The sequence below is a fragment of the Hevea brasiliensis genome, chromosome 10 (assembly GCF_030052815.1).
Source record: "Hevea brasiliensis isolate MT/VB/25A 57/8 chromosome 10, ASM3005281v1, whole genome shotgun sequence".
NCBI lineage: Eukaryota > Viridiplantae > Streptophyta > Magnoliopsida > Malpighiales > Euphorbiaceae > Hevea > Hevea brasiliensis.
Window position 1 is genome coordinate 92,216,458 of NC_079502.1, and position 25,486 is coordinate 92,241,943.

Below are 25,486 nucleotides of genomic sequence, written 5' to 3' on the forward strand. Positions count from 1 at the left end.
GCACATGATTATACATTGAACAGATAAGGGTACTTGCTGCGCATGTCCCGCTCGACTCAGTGCACTCTTCCACCGATCGACTCCTCCACAAAACCTTAACCATAGGGATCTGCTTTGATCTCACTGCCTCACTTGGTAGTCCACTATGGCTCAAAGTTGCTCCTCAAATGTCAAATTCTCTTTAGCTCTATCACATCCTACATAAAGACATGAGAAGGATCAGGAATGTATTTCCTGAGCATGGAGATGTGAAACACGGGGTGAACGTGAGAGAGGTTGGGTGGTAGCTCCAACCGGTAGGCAACTGCTCCAACTCTATCAGTAACCTCAAAAGGTCCAATATACCGAGGTGCCAACTTGCCCTTCTTTCCGAATCTCATGACTCCCTTCATTGGAGATACCTTCAGGAATACATAGTCGCCCACTGCAAACTCCACATCCCTCCGTCTAGGGTCTGCATAACTTTTCTGCTCATCGAAAGCCTCCCTCGTTCCTCGATTAAAGGAACTACCTCAAGTGTACCGCACTAGGTCTACATCATGCACCCTTGCTTCCCCATTTCTCGCCCAACACAGGAGACCTACACTTTCTTCCATATAGTGCCTCATAGGGTGCCATCCTATGCCGGAGTGATAATCGTTGTTATAGGCAAACTCCACCAAAGCTAGCTGCTCATCCCATTGACCTCCAAAATCCAAGACACTCATGCGAAGCATGTCTTCCAGTGTTTGGATTGTCCTTTCGGACTGTCCATCTGTCTGAGGGTGGAAGGCTGTACTGAAGTTCAACTGTGTGCCAAGTGCCTCCTGCAACTTTCTCCAAAACCGTGAAGTGAATCAGCCCTCGCCGATATTATGGAAGCTGGAACTCCATGCAATCTGACTATTTCTCGAATGTAGAGCCGGGCATACTGTGCCACAGAATATGTAGTCTTCACAGGTAAGAAGTGAGCTGATTTGGTCAAACGGTCTACAATTACCCATATCGAGTCATATCCTCGCGTGGTACGAGGCAACCCAGTCACAAAATCCATAGTGATCATTTCCCACTTCCATTCTGGGATAGGGAGCTCTTGCAGCTTCCCTGACGGTCTCTGGTGTTCAAACTTCACCTTCTGACAAGTCAAGCACTTGGACACAAAGTCTGCTATGTCTCTCTTCATGCCATTCCACCAATAGCTATCTTTCACATCATGGTACATCTTGGTGGAACCTGGGTGGACACTGTACAGTGTATAGTGTGCCTCTCGCATGATTTCATTCCTGATGTTGTCCACATCGGGCACACATATCCTAGAACCTTGCACTAGGGCGCCATCATTGGCAAATCCAAACTCACCACCTTCACCTTGCTGTACTCTTTCTATGATCTTCATCAATTATTGGTCTCTGTGCTGGGAAACTCTAACTCTGTCCCTCAAGTCTGGCCTCACTGAAAAGTGAGCCAACAATACCCCCTCATCTGACAGATCTAGGATTAAACCTTGATCCATCAACTCATGTACCTCCCGAATCAACGGTCTCTTCTCTACTGAAATGTGCGCCAAACTGCCAGAAGATTTTCTGCTCAGAGCATCTGCCACAACATTGGCCTTCCCAGGGTGGTACTGGATGGTGCAATCATAGTCTTTCAGAAGCTCCATCCATCTCCTCTGTCTCAAGTTCAAGTCCCTCTGTTGGAAGATGTACTTCAAACTCTTATGGTCGGTGTATATCTCGCACACTTCACCATACAGGTAGTGTCTCCAGATTTTTAGTGCAAAGATTACAGCCGCCATTTCCAAATCATGGGTGGGGTAGTTCTGCTCATGCCTCTTCAGCTGCCTTGAAGCATAAGCCACTACCTTTCCATTCTGCATCAAAACACACCCTAGGCCAACTCTGGAGGCGTCACAATACACGGTGTATCCTTCACCACTCACAGGTAGTGTCAACACAGGGGCAGTGGTTAGACACTCCTTGAGCTTTTGGAAACTCACCTCACAACTATCCGTCCAAATGAATGGAACATTCTTCCTGGTCAACTTAGTTAGGGAGCCGCTATTCGAGAAATCTTGTACAAAACGCTCAGAGTAGCGGCTAAACCCGTAAAACTTCGCACCTCGATGGATCGTTGTAGGCCTAAGCCAATCGCCATTCCTTCAATTTTCATGGGATCCACTTGAATACCGCCACTTGAAACCACGTGTCCCAAGAATGAGATGCTTTCTAGCCAAAATTCACATTTTGAAAATTTGGCATATACCGGTGCTCCTCAACGTCCGCAACACCATCCTCAAGTGCCACACGTGTTCTTCCTCGTCCGAGAGTATACCGAATGTCATCTATGAATACGATGACAAACGGTCCAAAAATGGCTTGAACACCTGTTCATCAAGTCCATGAAGGTCGCCGTGCATTAGTGAGTCCAAAAGACATCACTAAGAACTCATAATGACCATATCTTGTCCTGAAAGCCGTTTTGGACATGTCTTCATCCCTGATTCTCAACTGATGGTAGCCTGATCGCAGGTCTATCTTGGAAAAGAATCTAGCTCCTTGAGCCGATCAAACAAATCATCGATCCGAGGAAGTGGATACTTGTTTTTCACAAATACCTTGTTCACCGTCTGTAGTCAATGCACAACCTCAATGACCCATCCTTCTTTCTCACAAATAGAACAGAGCACCCTGGTGAAGTGCTCTGACGTATGAAACCCTTGTCCAAAAGCTCCTGTAGTTGCTCCTTCAGACTCTTTCAATTCTCACTGGTGCCATCCTGTAAGGTGGCATGGATATGGGGTTTGTACCAAATAACATCAATGCGTAACTCTATTCCTTTCTCGTGGCAACCCCGAAGCTCTTCAGGGAAGACATCCATGAATTCTCTGACAACAGGAACATTTTCCATGCTTACACCTTCTACAGATGTATCTCTCACCAATGCCAAGTACCCTTGGCATCCACGCCTCAACATTTTTCTGGCACTAATTGCTGACACCAAATTATATGGAGCCACGCTCCTGTCACCATCAAAGCTAAACTCTTCCACACCAGGTATGTGGAAGTACACCTTTTTGTTCCTGCAGTCTAAGGTGGCATAATGAGTTGCCAACCAGTCCATCCTCAGGATTACATCGAAATCCATTACTGGTAGAGGAACCAAGTCTGCTGGGAGGATCTTTCCATCCACTACCACTGGGCTACCCGGAAATACCATGTCTACATCTATGTTGTCACTAAGTGGGGTAGCTACTGACAAAGGGCACTCTAAAGTTGTAGGGTTTCTACCCAACCTCATGGCAAACACAGGGGAGACAAATGAGTGCGTAGCACCCGGATCTATCAAAACACGAGCCTCATAAGAACAGACCAGAAGAATACCGCCACAATCGCATTGAAGCTTGAGCATCCCGGTGGGTCGGTGAAAACCCGAGCTTGACCCCGAGTGGCGTAACTCGACATCGACTTCTACCTCCCGACCGCCTCCAAATCCACGTCCCCCTTGTCCTCGGCCACATCGAATCGATCGCTGCCATGTTGTAAGCGCCCGGATACAACTGTCGCGGAACATTCGCAACAGAACCCTGTGACCCCATCTGTGGCTCGCTGAACATGGGGAATTCTCTAGCAAAGTCACCCGTTTGGCCACACTCAAGCATACTCGATCCCATCATACAAGGTCCTGAAAGTCCTCTTCCACACTGAGCACAAGGTGCCAAGGAGGATCTGAGCTGCACTCAACCGCCAGACTCGAATCGTGACCACCGCTGGATCCGCACTGCGAATCCTCGTGTTTTGTGTCAAAAACCACTTTTCTTGTTACTACTCTTTCCTCGTAATTACTCTGGCCACCACTATCCGAGTACCCATGGAAGGGACACCGAGGAACCCTCGCTCTGCTTTTCTTTGCTCTTCCATTGTCATCCACAAAGATAATCGATCTCAATCTGTCTAGCTCGATCAACCACCACATCAAAAGACTGATCAGACATCATGGCCAGGTTTGCATATCTCCTGTCTAGCCCCTTTAGGAATCTTTTCACATTCATAGTCTCTGTAGATATCTTTGTAGGGGCATATCTGCTCAATTCCGTAAATTGCAGAGCATATTCATCTACTGCACTGCCATTCTCGCCTTAAGGCCTCAAAGGCCCACCGCTTCGATCTGAAGCTTTCTGGCACAAACCGATTGATAAAAAGTTTCACAAACTGAGCCCATGTCAAACCCTCCATCCGGGGTAACACATAGTCATTCATCCATTGTCTAGGCATGGGCCCCATGACGTGCTGCATACACTCTATCAATCTTCTATCACCAATCAGAATTCTATTCTGCCGTCTGCGAGAATCCAAAAACCGATATGCATCGTCGACACATCATAGGTACCGTGCACCAACTTCTTGAAATTTATAACTGCTTGTAAGATTCCTCTCTTGGTGCGTGGATCGCTGCTTTGTGAAGGGTGGACCATATCTTTGCGCCATCATGTCGATAGTTCTCTGCAGCCTAGAGTAGGCGCCATGGGGTCCATGGGACCTGTGCCATGAAAGACTGTTTCGACCGTGGTAGTCTCTTCTACTTGAGCAGCTCTAGGCCTCCTACCCCGCCTCCTGGGCAGCGCCATCCGTGTCGACACCTCGTCGGGCACATCTGGTTCTGGTGCAGTGGCAGCTCTCCTGCTTCTACGCATTTTCCTGAAATTCAGCAGCATTAGCCCACAAAAATTTCAAAACTGCTCATTACACAGCTCTATAGACTCATATTTACACACAATATATGAAGCAGAAACTAGAAGCAAAGATGACAATGCAAGACGAATGTGAACCCTATTTTTCCGCATGTGACTCCTAGTAGACTCTTCCCAACACTTAGACAACTTTTCCCTAGGAATCTGGAGCCTAAGCTCTGGTACCACATTTGTCACGACCCAACCTATGGGCCGGACCGGCACTAGGACCTGGGCCAGCTTAAAGCCCCCGAGGCCCGTAGTAAGCCTAACTGTTCATTAACCCAACTCTAAAGCCCATTTGGGCCCAATATCAAGAAAATAAACGGACAGAGTCCGACCATAAAATGGACTTTCCAACGGGGAGTTTTCGACTCACCCGACCTGTAAACACAATATATAGTCAATTGGGGAGCTCAGCTCACCCTCCACATACTCATCAACATAAAATAAATGGGAGCTCAGCTCCCTCATCCAATCCATCAAACATGCATAGCATATTTAGTTTACAGGTCCAACATGATAATAATATTACAGACCAAATTCAAATAATTACTGCTAACACATGCGGAAATTCTAGGAGTAATTAAAATTACACAAATATTGATAAACAACCTGCGAGGTAGAAAAGCAGGTTAACCCAGAATAAAATATCCTCCTGTGGCCTGTAAAAATTTTTGAACAGGAGTGAGCGTTCGACTCAGAGAGTAAAATATCAATCTTAACTATAATCTCTATAACTATCTGAAACTAATGCAACCTGTAGAGTGAAATGCAACATCAACATCATATTCACATCATAGCATCAAAAAGGTAATTTGGAGCACTCACGCACCCTGTAGCATCAATCATAATATATTGGGAGCTGATCCCCTATACAGCTCTCTTAAATCCAACCTGGTGCCAGCGAAGAACTCAAGCCGGACTTTCGCTTAATAAACCAAATCGAGGGTCCCAGCGAAGAACTCAAGCCGTGACTACCCCTCGAAGGAACGGGTCCCAGCGAAGAACTCAAGCCGTGACTACCCCGTCCTATCCATAGTCCACACCACATCACACGCACGCCAACGCACGCACACTGCTCCAAATTACCACAACAACACTCATGGCACATTAACAGTTATCAATGCAACATAATTCGTGCCTAGAGTTTAACTACATAAATATATATGCATATAAGTGATGCATGGGCATGCTGAACATATAATAATATCGAAATTATAATTAAAATCAATATTTTACTCACAAACTTGACGACAAATTACTGTGGCGGCTGGGCGGAGGAAGAAGGCTGTCCCGGCTCACCTGACAATTATATTACAATTATTTAATACAGTCTGACTCAATACAAACAAAGAAAAAGATCAAGTACGTCCTAAGTCGTAGAAAATCCCAGAGTCTCCCTATACCTAGGACCTACCCAACTCGCAAAAGGGCTAAAAACGCACTTCTATATTCACAATCCATATATCAACAGTTCAATCATATCACACAGCCCTCCCGCCCATCAAATCAATCATCCATCACAATACGCAAAATTTCAATTTAGTCCTTATTATTGATCATTTTTGCAAAACTGCCCAAACAAGCTCTAAAAATTATAAAACTTTGCCTCATGGTCCTTAGCAATATTACTAAGCTATTGCAAAAGAATCGTAATTGTCTAAGCTACCACGAATATTTTATGAATTTTTAATCATATTTAAGCACTAAAAAATTACGAAAAAGCAAGTTTCGGGTTTACCTTTGCCGATTCCGACTTCGAACGCTCCGACGTCTGACAATGGGGGCTAGCCAAAACCTCGGTCCAATTCGGAGACTTTTCCGGTAACGGGTCTGTCTGGCCCGAAATTTGCAGACCCGGTCAACTGTCGAATTTCTGCGAATCGAGGATACCTACACGAAGCCCATAACACGGGGGTTAGTACATAAATTTTTCAGAATTTTCTAAGCTCATTTAATGCTCGAAAATACACCGCGGTTCCGTGGGACCCACCAAAAGCGGTGTCGGAAAAATTCAAATTTATGTCGCGAAGCTCTCGACGAATGGAGCGTGCTGGTGGCCTCGGTTTCCTCGTGGATTCACGGTTAGAAATCTAGCCCAAAAGTCGAAATGGGCTAAAATCTTCCCGAGCTAAAATCGGACAATCCGCTCGTTGGATTTGGGCGTTGTTGGTGTCTTGGGAAAGCGCTCGCCGAGTAGATGATTTTGGACACAAGACCGGTCCAATCGGTGGCGGATCAACCGGATTTGGCCGAGGAAGCCGGCGCGGCGCTGCCGGCGTTGCTTTGCCCGGCCGTTCGGCGGCCATTGGCCATTGGCTGGCGGCGCTGGCCGCTGGCTGGGCGTGGTGGCCGGGGGGTGGAGAGGAGAGAGAAACGAGAGAGAGAAGGCAGAGGGACGACGCGCGCGGGAGAAGAAAAAGGAAGAAGGAAAAGGGCCGGTCCGATTCGACCGGTCCGATCCGGTCCGGTTCGATTCGGTCGGTTCGATTCAGGATACAAAATTTTGAATTTTTACTCTGCCTCGGGACCGAAAACGAGGTCCAAAAATTCCGAAAAAATTCCATAAAACTCAGAAAAATACGTAGACTCCAAATATATTTTTAGTTTTGCCACGTGGTCTTTAAATTAATTTTTAAAAATCATCAAAGTTTATATTTTCGGAAAATCGAACCCGATTTTTAAAATCCGAAAAAAATCTCAAAAAAATTCCTAAAATTCAAATAAAATTAAAATATCAAAAATACTCATAAATAATAAAATTTAAAATCTTGGGGTGTTACATTTTATTTAAGAACTCTTTATACAAATCGAATTTAAAGAAACTAGAAGAGAAAAAGAAAAAGAAATAGGTGGGTGTGTAGATGGAAATTATAGCTTAAAAGGGTAATGTTATTTGCTTAACATCCTCCAAATAATTTATAAGAGAAGAAGAAAAATGTCACGACCCAACCTATGGACCGGATCGACACTAGGACCTGAACTAGTCTAAAGCTCCTGAGACCCATAGTAAACCTAACTATTCATTAACCTAATTATAAGGCCCATTTTAAGCTCAATTTTAAGAATTCAACCGGACAGAGTCCGACCATGATATGGACCATACAACGGGGAGTTTTTGACTCGCCCTACCTGTAAACACAATATATAACAATTTGGGGAGCTCAGCTCACCCTTCACATACTTATCATGTCATAAATCAAATGGGAGCTCAGCTCCCTCATCCAATCCAATCACATTCATACATACATGCATTTAATATTCTTACAAATTCAACATAATATTATATTACAGTCTCAAATTGATTAAAATACTTCTAACACATGCGGAGTTTAAAATTTTGGCTAAATTATATAAAATACATTAGATATTACTAATTAACCTGCGAAGAAGAGGAGGAGGTTAGTCACAACAAGTAATCCTCCTGTAACCTGAAAAAATAAGGTGAACAAGAGTGAGCGTTCGACTTAGAGAGTAAAATACTAATTTTAACTACAATTTCTATAGCTACCTAGAGCTAATGCATTCTAAGGAGTGGAATGCAACACCATCAAAATTTTCATACACATCACATCATAATAGCAAAAAGGGCAATTTGGAACACTCACACACCCAATAATGTTCAAACAATACATATATGGGAGCTGATCCCCTATACAGCTCTCTTAATCTAACATCTGTCAGCGAGTGTCTCTCAAGCCAGACTTTCGCTTGATAAATCAAATGCGGGGGCCAGCGAGATCATCTCGGGCCGTGCCTACCCTGACTTATCCATAAAGGACCGGGTCCCAGCGAGTATCTCTCAAGCCGCGTCTACCCGTTCTATCCATATCCAATACCACAAACCACACGCACGCCAATGCAAGCACACTGCTTCAAATTATCATAAATAACATCCATGGCACTTCATCAATTAAGAATGTAATATAAAATGTGTATAGTATTTAACTACATAGATACATATTTATAAGTGATGTATGGGCATGCTTAAACATATAATAATATTGAAATTATAATTAAAATTAATATTTTACTCACAGACTTGAACTGAGGTCACTGCGGTGGCTGGGCTGAGGAGGAAGGCTGTCCTGGCTCACCTGACAATTTCATTGAAATTATTTAATATATTTGACTCAATAAAAGTTTTAAAAGGCTCAAAGACGCCCTAAGTCGTGCTGAAAATCCGGCAGAGTCTCCCTTATACCTATGACCTACCCAACCTGCAAAAAGATTCAAAATACACTTTAATATCCACAAGTCATACATCCACAATTCAATCACATCACATGGCCCCTCCTGGGCCCATCCAAACAGTTAACAACCACAATTTGAAAAATTATAATTTAGTCTCTACAATTACCTTTTGCAAAAACTGCCCAAATGAGCTCTAAAAATTATAAAACTTTACCCCGCGGTCCTTAACAATATTATTAAACTAATGCAAAAGGAATTATAAATTTCTAATCTACCACGAATATTTTATAAATTTTTAATCAAAATCAGGTACTAGATAATTAAGAAAAAGTAAGTTTCGAGTTTACCTATGCCAATTCCGACCTTGGGGACGCGTTCGGAACTTCTGAAAACAATGGGGTAACCTATAATTTCGACCTAATTCTGAAACTTTTTCAGTAGCCTATTTGCCCGGCCCGAAATTACAGATCCGAGCAACTATTGAATTTCTACGAATTGAAAGTACCTATGCGAAGCCCACAACACGGGGGTTAGTACGTAATTTTTACGAAATTTATTAAGCTTATTTAATACTCGGAAAAACACTGCGAAGTTTCGTGGGAACCACTGAAAAACGATGTCAAAAAAATTCGAAATGGGTATTGCCGCAAAGCTCTCGCTGAGGGGAGTACTCCAGTACTCTCGAATTTTTCGTGGGGTTCACGGTTTACGATAAATCTAGCCTAAAAATCAAAATGAGTTAATACTTTTTCGACAAAAATTGGACAAACCGCTTGATGGATTTTTGTGTTCTTGGTATCTATGGAAAGCTATCGAAGTGTAGATGGGTTTTGGGATAAGACCCGATACAATCGGTGGCCGGATCGATCGAAATCAGCCCGGGAAGCTGAAGAGTCGCGCTCTCGAAGGGAGGGAGTTTGGCGCGATTTTCCTGCTAGCTAGGGCGTCAGCCGGCGGCGGGGAGGGTACCTAGAGGTGCACCAGCGAGCTGGGGAGGGAGAGACGGCGGTGGGGCGGTAAAGGGAGGAGAGAGGAGAGAGAAAACGAGGGAGAGAGGGAAGGCGTCGGGACGCGCGGGGAAGAAGAGGAGAAAAGGAAGAGAGCTGGTCCGATTCGGTTTGGTTCGATTCCGCTGGTCGGATTCAAGATACCCGAAATTAAATTTTTACTCTGCTATGTGACAAAAAATGAGGTCCAAAAATTTTGAAAAAATTTCAGAAAACTCAGAAAAATTCGTAGAGTCTAAATATATTTTTAGTTTTACCACATGGTCTTTAAATTAATTTTTAAAAATCACCAAAGTTTTATATTTTCTAAAAATTGAACCCAATTTTCAAAATTCAAATAATTTCAAATAATTTCTTAAAATTTAAATAAAATAAATTATTAATAACTGTCATAAAATAATTAATTTAAAAATTATGGGTGTTATAAAAAATTATTATTTTTAAGATATTAATTACATATACTAGATTGTTGCAAGGTTATGATAAAATACCTTCAGGATGCAATAAAATTTGAAATCTGCAAACAGCAACTCTTGAAAATTTTTCTTAAAAATTCTTTATACGAATCGAATTTAAAGATACTAGAAAAAAAAAAAAAAAAAAAAAAAAGAAATAGGTGGCTGTGTAGATGGAAATTATATATCCATTGCTAATGGCTCAACATGGATGGGCCCGTGCATGATGAAGATAGGACATCCTGAATTATCTACGTTACTTAAAAAAAAATCAATTATTTGAAAAAATGTAAGATATATTCTTAAAATATAATATACTCTTATATCATATAAAAAAAATAAATTAAATTTTATTTTATTTTAAAAATTAATTTAAAGAGAGATTTTTTTAAAATTTTATATATAATTTAAATGCCCCATCTCAAGTTAATGTAAGAAAATAATATTAATTTATATTAATAAAAATATTTTTATTTATTATTATTATTAATTAAATGAACTAATCCGGTTAAGTTTAATCGGATCTCGAGCAATGCTTTTGCCACAGATAAACAAAAACCGACTATGGCATATCATAAAGGCGAAGATCATAGCAATCTCAAAAATAATTAATAGTTAATAATGTAGATAAGGCCATGCAATGCAAGAAGGTGACGTGAGACTTTGTGTAGGTGCAGTCAGTGGTATGTCCATCTCCGCTTAGTTTGGAACCCTTCATCTTAGCATTTATTTATTTCCCCAATAAAATAAATAGAAGTCACCTCCCCCTAAACCAGACAAATTCTGGCCATACATTACCACACCAAATCATGCAGTGCCTTAGTTGACCCATTAGCGGCACAAAATGTCAAATGGAGGCGATTCTATTTAAATGTATTTTTGGTAATATTACTTATTCTAATAATTATTAATTATTTTAATAATTATTAATTATTTTATTAATTATTAAATATTAATTATTAACAAATTTATATAATAATTTAAAATAAAAATATTCGTTAAAAATATCTATTAAATTAATTATCAAATATAAAAATGATGATATCATCTTATTGATTTTTGTCAAAATGTTCATTCAATTTCTAAAAATTACCAATGATAACTTTATATGAATCTAAGCCTTATTCAATAATATTAGCTGTTTTAATAGCTATAAACTGTTTTGTTAGTCGTTAATCATTAGATATTAGTTGTTCGTTATGAGTTATTTATATAGTAATTTAAAGTACAAGTGTTAGGTAAAAATAAATATTTGATTAACTATTAAATGTAAAATTAGGTAAAATATTATTGATATTAATTAAAACATTTCTTCAATCTCTAAAAATTAGGAAGAGTAATTTTTATAAACTATTCCCTCAACCTCTAAATATTAGTATTATTTTCTTTAAAAAAACTAATAAAAGAAGGTAATTTTATTTATATAACATGAAAACTTTTAATTTTTTGATGCAGTAACTTTTATGAAATCAAAATAAAATTTAATAAATTTTATAAAATAAAATAAAATTTCATAAATTTAATGAAAATATTTATAAAATTAATTAACCGTATATGATATTTACCCAGCAATCAAGCAAGCCTTTACCACATATCCCTTCCCTGGCTATTGCCTACACAACTCTTTAATTACCCTTTTGATTGTTTATTCTCACTTTCTTATAAAGTTATGATTTTATGAATGAATGGAGTTAATGTGTAACTTTGAAGTTTTAAGCTTTGAAATTTGGATCTCTTGGTTGTTTAGACATCACTGTCTTTTTTAACCCCAAGTTGGGTTTTGTTAGGATAAAGATTCTCACCTACTTGCTTATTTTCCTTGCTCCCCTTAGACCTCCTTCTAGCCATAGAAGTTAGTAGATTTTTTTTTTAAACTCTATTTATTATAAATTTAAAATATAAATATATAAAATTTATATATTTAATAAAAAAATATTATTATGTATTTTATATTTTAAATTTATAATAAATTAAATTTAAAAAAATAATAATATAGGGTCAAGTTTTTAGAAAAAGCTGAAAAATGTAAAAATATATATTTTAAGAAAATATTATTTATAAAACAAACAGTATCTTAAATTCTATTTGCAAATTAGTCCCTGCAATCAACTACTTTTCAATTTGAAAAAAAATTAATCCCAAGAAAATAGTCTCTACATATAAATTTTATGTTTAAGTAATTAATTATTTCAAAAGGAATATTATTAGATATTTAATATTTTATAAAATATATAATTATTTAAATGTAAAATAAATCATTTTTAAATATAAAATTTAGATAATAAAGACTAATTTATTAACAAAATTAAAATTTCAATACCAAATTATTACCTAAAAATAAACTAATTTATGAATTTTAGTATACTTCATAAACTTAATTATAATTTACCCTAAATTATTTCATAGGATGTACCCATCAATATCATTGAAAAACGTGATTACGTGAATCATTTTGCGCAGAATCAGAATAGTTATTAGTGATTGATCTCAAAACTCAATCCATGCAAGTAGCAAAATCAATATAATATTTAGACATTACTTTGAATAGAATATGGACGAAAATGATCAAATTTAAATGAGTGGATTCGTCTTTATCACCAAACTACCATATTGAGTGAGAATAAAATTGAAATTTCATTCATTATAATTTTATTTTTTAATATTAAAACAATTATAAAAATCTTTTTCCTAAGAATATTTATCTTTTAGGGGACATGTTATCATTTTAGTTTCAGCAATATGGTGTATTAGTATTACGGAATTCGTTCTAAAAAAAGGAAAAAAGTATTATGAAATTCAATAATTTTGCATAAGATATTTTTTCTTAAAAAAAAATTCAACAATATTTTTTTAATTAAAAAAAAGATATTTTTAAAGAAAATAGGATTTTTATTTTTTTGAATTTTAAAAATGTTATTAAAATATAAAAATATTTATATATGTATGGAATAAATATATAATAAATATTATAATTAAATAACAAAAAATATTTTCCTTAATGAAAAAGTATTTTATATATATATAATTTTTTTTAATGAAAAATATCTTAAGTTATTAAGATATAATCATAAATTTAAGTTATTATAAATTTAAGATATAATCATATAAAAATTATATATGTAATAAATAAATTTTATTATTATTTTATATATTAAATAATAAATAAAAAAATATAAATAATAATTTGAAAACGTGTATATGTTGATATAAATATTGCCAAAACTGTAATTATAATTATTTTTATTTATTTTGAAAATAATTAGAGATTGAATCCATTGATCCACACCTCATCAAAATCAACTTGTACAAAACGGAAAAAGATTGGAACGGTCCAACGCAGAGAATTTCTTTTTAGCACTAAAAAGCAAAATTCCACTACTGCATATGGTCACAAACGACGTCATCTCATGGTCCCCTTTAGCAACTGCCCTAGCAACTGCCCTATCTCCACTTTTAGTATTATTTTAATATCTTAAAATTATTTAATAAAATATATTCAATTATAATTTTACAGATAAAACATGTAAAACAGAAATAATTCTGAAAGGTGAAAATTAAAAATTAAATCAATTATTTTAAATAATTTTTTTAAACATAATATTATATTATTGTTTGAATGGGTAAAAGTTTTGCGGTTATATTCATCTTTTTACTCTTCCCAGCGTTGTGCTAGTTTTCTGCGCGCCCACAGTCTGGAGTCTGAATTCTTTGGTGGCGGTATTTTGCATGGTTCACGATGCTTAAACCTCGTTTAGTTTCTCGGGAAGGACGGATGACGTGGCTCCTAATTTGGCCGCCGCAAATCAGTCGGTGTCCGAACGATAAGCGGCTGACGTTGACGCCATGATAAAAAAGCTGTTGGGATATTTAGGGAAATGTTTTTTTAATCCCTAAAATTTATCACTATTAACATTTCAATCCCTTTATTTTAAAAAATTGAAATTTTCACAATTGCCATCAATAAACTGGCTATGTCTGGTTTGAAACCAAAACTTAATTTGTACTTAATTTTAAATAAATAAAAATCAAATTGAAATTAATTAAAATTAATTTTAAATTTATATAAAATTTATAATTTGAATTTATTTAGAATTAATTTTTACAAATATAATTATTAATTTAAAAAAATTAAAATTAAATAAAAGTAAAAATTTAAAGACATGCTAAAATTTTAATTTTTTTTGTCCTCTTAAACATTAAGTTTAAATACGTTAATTTCAAATTGAAATTAATTCAATAACTACCTTTAACTATTAAATTAAATTTATTAATTTATAATTTATTGATATAAAATTAAAATTATAAAATTAATTAAATTATAATAAAAATTAAAGATGTTACAAATTAATTTTTATATTCAATTTGTATTTTAAACAATATTGACCCTGATGCTGTCTCAATAATCTGTAAAGCAAATAAGAAAACTAGATGGGTTAGTTGACTACTACTTTAATGTCTAAGTCAGTATTGTAAACTGAAGAATAAAAATAGATAATTAGAAGAATGAGATTTTATTTTACATACCTGATAGCCCTCATATATACATGCATTAATTAGTCTCCCACTAGGATTAAGAGTATGAATTGTTATAGGAGATGGTCTTCGAGTATCTCGGTCATCTGTTGTCAGAGTTCTTATTGGCCTAAGAGTCACCTTTAAACTAGGATTCTAACTCGATTATGCTAGTATATCAGAATTTTATCCAAAAAAGGAATATCTCACATTTCTTATGTAGGTGTCCGGGCACCCATTTAACAGTTAGGCAATGGGTGGATCGCCCACGTGGGCAAGTGCCCTTTGGGTGAGTCTTGTGGAGTGAATATCGTTAATCATGTAATTTTCACATCTAATACTCTTCATTTGTAAACCCTTGCTGCCTCTTTTTTCTAAACTCTTTCCTTTTTTTTCTCTATTTCTTCCCCTTTGAGTATTTTGGGATGGCCACCGGTGAGTATTTTCATTAGTGGTTACCTCTTCCTCTTTTTCTTTGTATTCTTTTTCATTTTTTCCAATAATCTCTAGATTTGCATCCTTTTGAAATAGACCTACATGTTATCAATATATTATTGTTGCTATATTTGAGTTTTGTTAATTTGGGAAAATTTGGTTAATTGCACTAACTGTCTCTGAACTTCGAAGGTAATTTCACTAAATAATTTTGATATTGCGAATTGAGAATTATGAAGATACTGATTTGGACATTCAAATTTTGGGGATAATTTATTTCAAAATATCAATTTGTATAACTATCGTGTTGTTTTGATATTGTGAATTGGGATATTAATTTGTGAATTGGTATGCTAAGTTGAGCTTGGCTCCCATTTCTATTTGCTCACTTGTAACCAAGAGAAATAAAAAAGTGAGAAGGAAAGAGTAAAATGATAATTTTATTATTTTTTACTTGTAAACGTGCTATTATAAGTTATAAGAATTTTTATAAAAATAAATTAAAGTTAAATAATTTTATTGTAATAAATTTAAGTTTAAGGATGAAAATGAAATTACTCCCTAAATTCAGAGAAGGTTGGTGCAATTAACCCTAGAATTTGGAGTCTCTCTTTTGTGAGAATTTGGTATTTTATCTTTTACAGGGATTTACTTTTTCTTCTATTACGAGCATCTATTTTTCTTTTTTATTAGATATTTTTTTTTTAAGTATGAATGTAATAATAAAAAGTACATATTTTCTCTTCATAAAAATATCAAAATTTAATAATTTTTAAATAAATCTCATAAAAAGACCATAGAGTTGAATAGTGGTGAAATGTGCTTGTCACTGAATGGTTAAATTAAACTCTTATATCTTTCAAATTAAAATAATTATTATTATATTTTGTATAAATGATTTATCTTAAATTTTTTTATATAAAATTATAATAGTACAAAGTTTTGTACTTTAAATTTATATTTTGTCTTTATTTAACAGAAGCTTTACCTTTTAAGATTACATTTATTCTGTAAAATATATTAGTAATAATCCAAACAAAACTATTAAGTATGTTTGGCCATAGTCTAGTTTGAAACTGAAACTTCACCCAGTTATAAGGTAAAATGTTTAATTTAACCTTTATATTTATTAGGTAGTTCAATTTAATTTATTTTTATTTTTTTTAAATTAATTTAAAATTTTTAATTTAAATTCAATTTAGTCTAAAAATTAAAATTTATGAGTTAAATTTATTCATTTAAATCAAAAATCAAGAAGTTTAATTTCTTAATTTTGAGACTAAATTTTTTAATTTCTTAATTTAAGCCTATAAATCAAAAAGTTTAATTTCTTAATTTTTTTTTATTTTTAAATTAAATTAAATATAATTTAAAATTTTTAAACTAAATTGAATAAAATTAAAAATAAATTAAATTAAACTTTTCCGATAAATATAAAGATGTAATTAAGTTTTAAGCTAAAATTATAATCAAATTGATCAAACTCGAGATGAAATTACTAGATCTAAATCATATTAAAATTAATCAATTTGATTTTAGATTGAATAGAATTATATAAATAAATAAATAAATAATTTCATCAATTGAATTTAATTAAAATTAAAATTTAATATCAAATTGAAATTGAAAGGAACCACACAGTTAAATTTCGATTCAAAATTGGCTCGATCATCATCTATGCTTTCTAATAAAAAAACATGAAAGTAATTCCTAATGTCAATTGCACATGGTAAGAGAAATAAATAAAAATAAAATAAAATAATACGTGATATAAATTAAAATAAATTGATAAAAATAAGAAAAATAAAAATAAATCTCCAATTAAAACAATAAATTATTTAACCGATTCTCCTTTGATTCATTAAAACAGCTTCGATATTTAAAAAGAAAAAAATCATATGAGGATTCGATATTTGGATTTTCAATATGTTATAAGGTATGTTTAGCGTTGTCGAAACTGTCTTTTAAAAAAATATATTTTTTAAATATATTAATTAAGAAATATTAGAAATTAGTTTAAAATTAAATTTAATAAATTATAATTATAAAAATTTCAAACTATTAAAATATTTTTTTTAATAGTATTTAAAATAATATTTTTTTAGAAATAATATTTAAAATAATTATATTATTGTTTGAATGGGTAAAAGTTCTGTGGTTATATTCATCTTTTTACTCTTCTCAGCGTTGTGTTGGTTTTCTGCCCGCCCACAGTCTGAAGTCTGAATTCTTTGGTGGCGGTATTTTGCATGGTTCACGATGCTTAAACCTCGTTTAGCTTCTCGGGAAGGACGGATGACGTGGCTCCTAATTTGGCCGCCGCAATTCAGTCGGTGTCCGAACGATAAGCGGCTGACGTTTTATTTTATTTTATTTTTAAACGGCTGACGCTGTTGGGATATTTAGGGAAATGTTTTTTTAATCCCTAAAATTTATCACTATTAACATTTCAATCCCTTTATTTTAAAAAATTGAAATTTTCACAATTGCCATCAATAAACTGGCTGTGTCTGGTTTGAAACCAAAACTTAGTTTGTACTTAATTTTAAATAAATAAAAATCAAACTGAAATTAATTAAAATTAATTTTAAATTTATATAGAATTGATAATTTCAATCTATTTAGAATTAATTTTTACAAATATAATTATTAATTTTTAAAAATGAAAATTAAATAAAAGTAAAAATTTAAAGACATGCTAAAATTTTAATTTTTTTGTCCTCTTAAACATTAAGTTTAAATACGTTAATTTCAAATCGAAATTAATTTAATAACTACCTTTAACTATTAAAATTAAATTTATTAATTTATAATTTATTGATATAAAATTAAAATTATAAAATTAATAAAATTATAATAAAAATTAAAGATGTTACAAATTAATTTTTATATTCAGTTTGTATTTTAAACAATATCGACCCTGATGCTGTCTCAATAATCTGTAAAACAAATAAGAAAACTAGATGGGTTAGTTGACTACTACTTTAATGTTTAAGTCAGTATTGTAAATTGAAGAATAAAAATAGATAATTAGGAGAATGAGATTTTATTGTACATACCTGATAGCCCCCATATATACATGCATTAATTAGTCTCTCACTAGGATTAAGAGTATGAGTTGTTATAGGAGATGGTTTTCGAGTATCTCGGTCATCCGTTGTCAGAGTCCTTATTGGCCTAAGAGTCACCTTTATACTAGGATTCTAACTCGATTATGCTAGTGTCTCAGAATCTTGTCCGATAGAGGAATATCTCACATTCCCTATGTAGGTGTCCGGGCACCCATTTAGCAGTTAGGCAATGGGTGCGTCGCCCACGTGGGCAAGCACCCTTTGGGCGAGTCTTGTGGAGCGAATATCGTTAATCCCGTAATTTTCACATCTAATACTCTTCATTTGTAAACCCTTGTCGCCTCTTTTTCTAAACTATTTCCTTTTTTTCTCTCTTTCTTCCCCTTTAAGTATTTTGTGGTGGCCACTAGTGAGTATTTTCATCAGTGATTACCCCTTTTTCTTTTTCTTTGTATTCTTTTTCATTTTTCTCAATAATCTCTATATTTGCATCTTTTTGAAATAGATTTGTATTTGTCATCAATCTATCATTGTTGATATATTTGAGTTTTGTCAATTTAGGAAATTTGGGTTAATTGCACTAACCGTCCCTAAACTTAGGGGGTGGTTTCATTTTCATCCCTGAGCTGCAATTTGTTACAATAAGTCCCTTAACTTCAATTTATTTTCGTCAAAATCCCTGTAACCTGTAACAATATGTTTACAAATTAAAAAAAGTGAAATTAACTTTTTGCCCCTCTATTATAAAAATAAAATTACCATTTCATCCCTTCATTTCTTTTATCTTTTTCTCCCCCATCTTCACAATTAAACTTATTGATAATGATGTATTAATAAAATTATTTTATTTTATTAAATTATAAATTTAATAATTATAAATATTTTTATTTAATAAATTTATTAATTATATATTAATAATTTATTATATATTTTATTATTATTTTATTTATATAGTAGGTAAGATGCTTTTAATATAATAATAGTAGTAATAATATCCAGAAGCTTCTTAAAAAAATGCAAATCGAGTTTTGAGCTCCCCCATCCCATTTAGCATCGCAATCCTTTTCCTCTTTGTTCGTTTTCTTCCAGCCAAAATCAACAAGCACCGATGATGGCAACAACCTCAACATCCTCAGGCAGCTCCAACAACTATTGAAATGTCGATGCTAGTAGAGAAATATAAATTGAGCGGTGAGCGATGGGTCTATTTTTGACCACCTTTTTACCGCCTCTATGTTCTATTCAACTCGTCACAACTTAGGGAAACTTTTTCAACCAGATTTGCTTTCCCATTTTGCCAGAATGACACAAACTGACGAGAAAGGGAGAAATGAGTTTTTCGACAAAGGGGGACTCACAATTCTTTCTTGTTGATTCATGACACAGTTCTTGATAGAAGGTTCCACAAGTTTATTTTTTATTATCCTTTCTATTTCTTCCATATTTTGGGCTTTGGATTGTTTATAGGTTGTATTATTGTAATTTATTTCAATTTATAAACAATTTTGATATTGCGAATTGAGAATTATGAAGATACTGGTTTGGACATTCAAATTTTGGGGATAATTTATTTCAAAATATCAATTTGTATAACTATTGTGTTGTTTTGATATTGTGAATTGGGATATTAATTTATAAATTGGTATGCTAAGTTGAAATTGACAGAGCTTGGCTCCCATTTCTATTTGCTCACTTGTAACCAAGAGAAATAAAAAAGTGAGAAGGAAAGAGTAAAAGGATAATTTTATTATTTTTTACTTGTAAACTTGCTATTACAAGTTATAAGAATTTTTATAAAAATAAATTAAAGTTAAATGATTTTATTGTAATAAATTTAAGTTTAATGATGAAAATGAAATCACTCCCTAAGTTCAGAGAAGGTTGGTGCAATTAACCTAGAATTTGGAGCCTCTCTCTTATGTGAGAATTTGGCATTTTATATTTTACAGGGATTTACTTTTTCTTCTATTACGAGCATCTATTTTTCTTTTTTATTAGATATTTTATTTTTTATTTAAGTATGAATGTAATAATAAAAAATACATATTTTCTCTTCATAAAAATATCAAAATTTGATAATTTTCAAATCAATCTCATAAAAAGACTATAGAGTCGAATAGTGGTGAAACGTGCTTCTCACTGAATGGTTAAATTAAACTCTTATATCATTCAAATCAAAATAATTATGATTATACTTTGTATAAGTGATTTATCTTAAAAATTTTTATATAAAATTATAATAATACAAAATTTTATACTTCAAATTTGTATTTTGTCTTTATTTAACAGAAGCTCTACCTTTTATTTTTATTTAAAAAAAAAAAACTCTGCATTTGTTGGGTAATGCACAAAAATATTCAAACTTTTCTATCCATTATCATGTTTGAAATTTTTACTAGCAATATAAAAATTATTCAAAGGCTCCTTAATTTTTTTTTTAATAAAACATGTTAACCAATAAAACAGCTATATAATATCAACAATTAATAATAAAAATTAATTTTATAAAATAAAATAAGGTATTCTCTTAAAACATTATTTAAAATTCATTTTATATGATTCTCGACTTTTTTAAATATCTCAATATCATTTAAAATGGAACTCTTCATCACAATTATCTTAAATCTTTTAAGATTACATTTATTCTGTAAAATATATTAATAATAATCAAAACAAAATTATTAAGTATATTTGGCCATAGTCTAGTTTGAAACTGAAACTTCACCCAGTTATAAGGTAAAATGTTTAATTTAACTTTTATATTTATTAAGTGGTTTAATTTAATTTATTTTTATTTTTTTTAAATTAATTCAAAATTTTTAATTTAAATTTAATTTAATCTAAAAATCAAAATTTATGAGTTAAATTTATTGATTTAAATAAAAAATTAAGAAGTTCAATTTCTTAATTTTAAACTTCTTAATTTTGAGACTAAATTTTTTGATTTCTTAATATAAGCCTAGAAATCAAGAAATTTAATTTCTTAATTTTCTTTATTTTTAAATTAAATTGAGTTTAATTTAAATTTTTTACACCAAATTGAATAAATTTAAAAATGGATTAAATTAAAATTTTTCAATAAATATAAAAATGTAATTAAATTTTAAGCCAAAATTATAATCAAATTGATCAAACTCGAGATGAAATTACTAGATCCAAATCATATTAAAATTAATCAATTTAATTTTAGATTGAATAGAATTATATAAATAAATAAATAAATAATTTCATCAATTGAATTTAATTAAAATTAAAATTTAATATCAAATTCAAATTGAAAGGAACCACACAGTTAAATTTCGATTCAAAATTGGCTCGATGATCATCTATGCTTTCTAATAAAAAAAACATGAAAGTAATTCCTAATGTCAATTGGACATGGTAAGAGAAATAAATAAAAATAAAATAAAATAATACGTAATGTAAATTAAAATAAATTGATAAAAATAAGAAAAATAAAAATAAATCTCCAATTAAAACAATAAATTATTTAACCGATTCTCCTTTGATTCATTAAAACAGCTTCGATTTTTTTTTTTTAATCATATGAGGATTAGCGTTGTTGAAACTGTCTTTTAAAAAAATATATTTTTAAATATAGTAATTAAGAAACATTAGAAATTAGTTAAAAATTAAATTTAATAAATTATAATTATAAAAATTTCAAACTATTAAAATGTTTTTTTAATAGTATTTAAAACAATATTTTTTTAGAAATAATTTTTTATTCAGGAGCTTAACAAACCATGGACTATGAAAAGCTAGCACTTCAAAAATTAAGATTCAATTTTAATTTATTAAAATGAAATTTTTTAATTTTAGTTTTATTTAAAAAACAAGGTTTATAATAGTAGGTTAACAATTATTATTAATAAAATTATTTTATTATAACTAAATTTACTAATAAAATTACTAATTATATATGATTTATTATTAATTAAAATTTGATTTGTAATAACATGAAAAAAAACAATGAATCTTAAATTTTAAAATAATATTTTATTAATATATAATATTTTATCAATATTTTAATTTTTATACTTTTATAAATTAATTTATATAAAATAAAAAATAATAAACAATAAAAATAATTTATAAATTTATTTTAATTAAATATTGTCACGACCCAACCTATGGGTAGGACTCGCCTAAAGCAGTAAGCCTTAACTATTCATTAACCCAACTCTAAGGCCCATTTGGGCCCAATTTCAAGAAAACAAACAAATGGACTTACCAACGGGAGTTTTCACTCACCCAACACAATATATAGTCAATTGGGAGCTCTCACCTCCACATACTCATCAACATAATAATAAATGGGAGCTCCTCATCCAATCCATCCATAGGATATTAAGTTTACAGTCCAACATGATAATAATATTACCAAATTCAAATAATTCTAACACATGCGGAAATTCTAGGAGTAATTAAAATTACACAAATATTGATAAACAACTGCGAGGTAGAAAAGCAGTTAACCTGAACAAAATATCCTCCCGTGGCTGTAAAAATTTTTGAACAGAGTGAGCGAGTAAAATATCAATTTTAACCATAATCTCTATAACTATCTAGTACTAATGCAACTTGTGGAGTGAAATGCAACAGCAACAATATTTTCACATCATAACATCAAAAAGGTAATTTGGAGCACTCACGCACCCTGTAGCATCAATCATAACATATGGGAGCTGATCCCCTATACAGCTCTCTTAAATCCAACAAAGAACTCGACTTTCGCTAATAAACCAAATCGAGGGTCCAGAACTCAAGCCGTGACTACCCTCAAGGATCGGGTTCCCAAGAACTCAAGCCGTGACTACCCGCCCTATCCATAGTCCACACCACATCACACGCGACGCCAACGCCCAAATTACCACAATAACATCATGGCACTTTAACAGTTATCAATGCATCATAAATCGTGCCTAGAGTTTAACTACCTAAATATATGCATATAAGTGATGCATGGGCATGCTGAACATATAATAATATCGAAATTACAATTAAAATTAATATTTTACTCACTTGACGACAATCAAGGAAGAAGGCACGACAATTATATTACAATTATTTAATACAAATTTGACTCAATACAACAAAGAAAAAGACGCCCTAAGTCGTAAATCCAAGTCTCTCCTATACCTAGGACCTACCCAAAAAGTGCTCAAAACACACTTCTATACTCACAATCAATATATCCACCAATCATAACACACAGCCCCTCCGCCCATCAAATCAATCATCCATCACAGTATGTAATATTTCAATTTAGTCCTTATAATTGACCATTTTTGCAAAAAAACTGCTCAAATAAGCTCTAAAAATTATAAAACTCTGCCCCGCAATCCTTAGAAATATTACTAAGCTATTGCAAAAAGAATCGTAATTTTCTAAGCTACCACGAATATTTTATGGATTTTTAATCCTATTTAAGCACTAGAAAATTACGAAAAAGCAAGGTTCGGGTTTACCTTTGCCGATTCCGACTTCGAACGCGCCGATGCCTGACAATGGTGGGGTAGCCAAAGCCTCGATCCAATTCGAGACTTTTCCAGATGGTAAATTCACAGATCCGGACAACTGTCGAATTTCCGCGAATTAAGGATACCTACACGAAGCCCAACAATAATATATAAAAAATCAGGGGTGTTACATTCTTCCCCCCTTACAGAAAATTCGTCCTCGAATTTTACACAAGGCAAAATAAAGCACATGATTATACATTGAACAGATAAGGGTACTTGCTACGCATGTCCCGCTCGACTCAGTGCACTCTTCCAGACTCCTCCACAAAACCTTAACCATAGGGATCTGCTTTGATCTCACTGCCTCACTTGGTAGTCCACTATGGCTACAAAGTTGCTCCTCAAATGTCAAGTTCTTTTAGCTCTATCACATCCATGAGAAGGATCGGGAATGTATTTCTGAGCATGGAGATGTGAAACACGGATGAACGTGAGAGAGGTTGGATGGTAGCTCCAACCCCAACTCTATCAAGAACCTCAAAAGGTCCAATATACCGAGGTGCCAACTTGCCCTTCTTTCCAAATCTCATGACTCCTTCATTGGAGAAACCTTCGTAAATACATAGTCGCCACCGCAAACTCCACATCCCTTCGTGCGCATAACTCTTCCGCCTCGATTAAAGGAACTACCTCAAGTGTACCGCACTAGGTCTACATCATGTACCTTCGCTTCCCCATTTCCCAACACAGAGAGACCTACACTTTCTTCCATATAATGCCTCATAGGGTGCCATTCCTATGCTAGAATGGTAACTGTTGTTGTAGGCAAATTCTACCAAAGCTAGCTGCTCATCCCATTGACCTCCAAAATCTAAGACACTCATGCGAAGCATGTCTTCCAGTGTTTGGATTGTCCTTTCGGTGGAAAGCCGCATCAAGTTCAATGTGCCAAGTGCCTCCAACTTTCTCCAAAACCGAAGTGAATCAGCCTCACGATATTATGGGCGGAACTCCATGCAATCGACTATTTCTCGAATGTAGAGCCGAGCATATATGTAGTCTTCACGGTAAGAAGTGAGCTTGGTCAAGCGGTCTACAATTACCCATATCGAATCATATCCTCGCGTGGTACGAGGCAACCTACCACAAAATCCATAGTGATCATCTCCCACTTCCATTCGGGATAGGGAGCTCTTCCGCGGCTTCCACCTGTGTTCAAACTTCACCTTCTGACAAGTCAAGCACTTGGACACAAAGTCTGCTAGGTCTCTCTTCATGCCATTCCACCAATAGCTATCTTTTACATCATGGTACATCTTGGTGGAACTGTGGACAGTGTAGTGTGCCTCTCGCATGATTTCATTCCCGAGGTTGTCCACATCGGGCACACATATCCTAGAACCTTGCACTAGGGCGCCATCATTGGCAAATCCAACTCACCACCTTCACCTTTGTACTCTTTCTATAATCTTCATCAATTGTTGGTCTCGAAACTCTAACTCGTCCCTTAAGTCCGGCCTCACCAAAAGTGAGCCAACAATACCCTCATCTAAAAGATCTAGGATTAAACCTTGATCCATCAACTCATGTACCTCCGAATCAACTTCTCTAATGTGCGCCAGTAAGATTTTATGCT

General features: G+C 33.4%; 1 long non-coding RNA gene across 1 annotated transcript; it reads right to left on the reverse strand.

The window, feature by feature from the left end:
• Positions 1-5,108: 5,108 nt before the first annotated feature.
• LOC131169539 (uncharacterized) lies at positions 5,109-6,080 on the reverse strand. Its single transcript, XR_009140475.1, has 2 exons — positions 5,955-6,080; positions 5,109-5,373 (listed from the first exon to the last, which is right to left on the reverse strand). It is a non-coding gene; the product is annotated as an uncharacterized LOC131169539 (long non-coding RNA).
• Between the last annotated feature and the right edge of the window lie 19,406 nt (positions 6,081-25,486).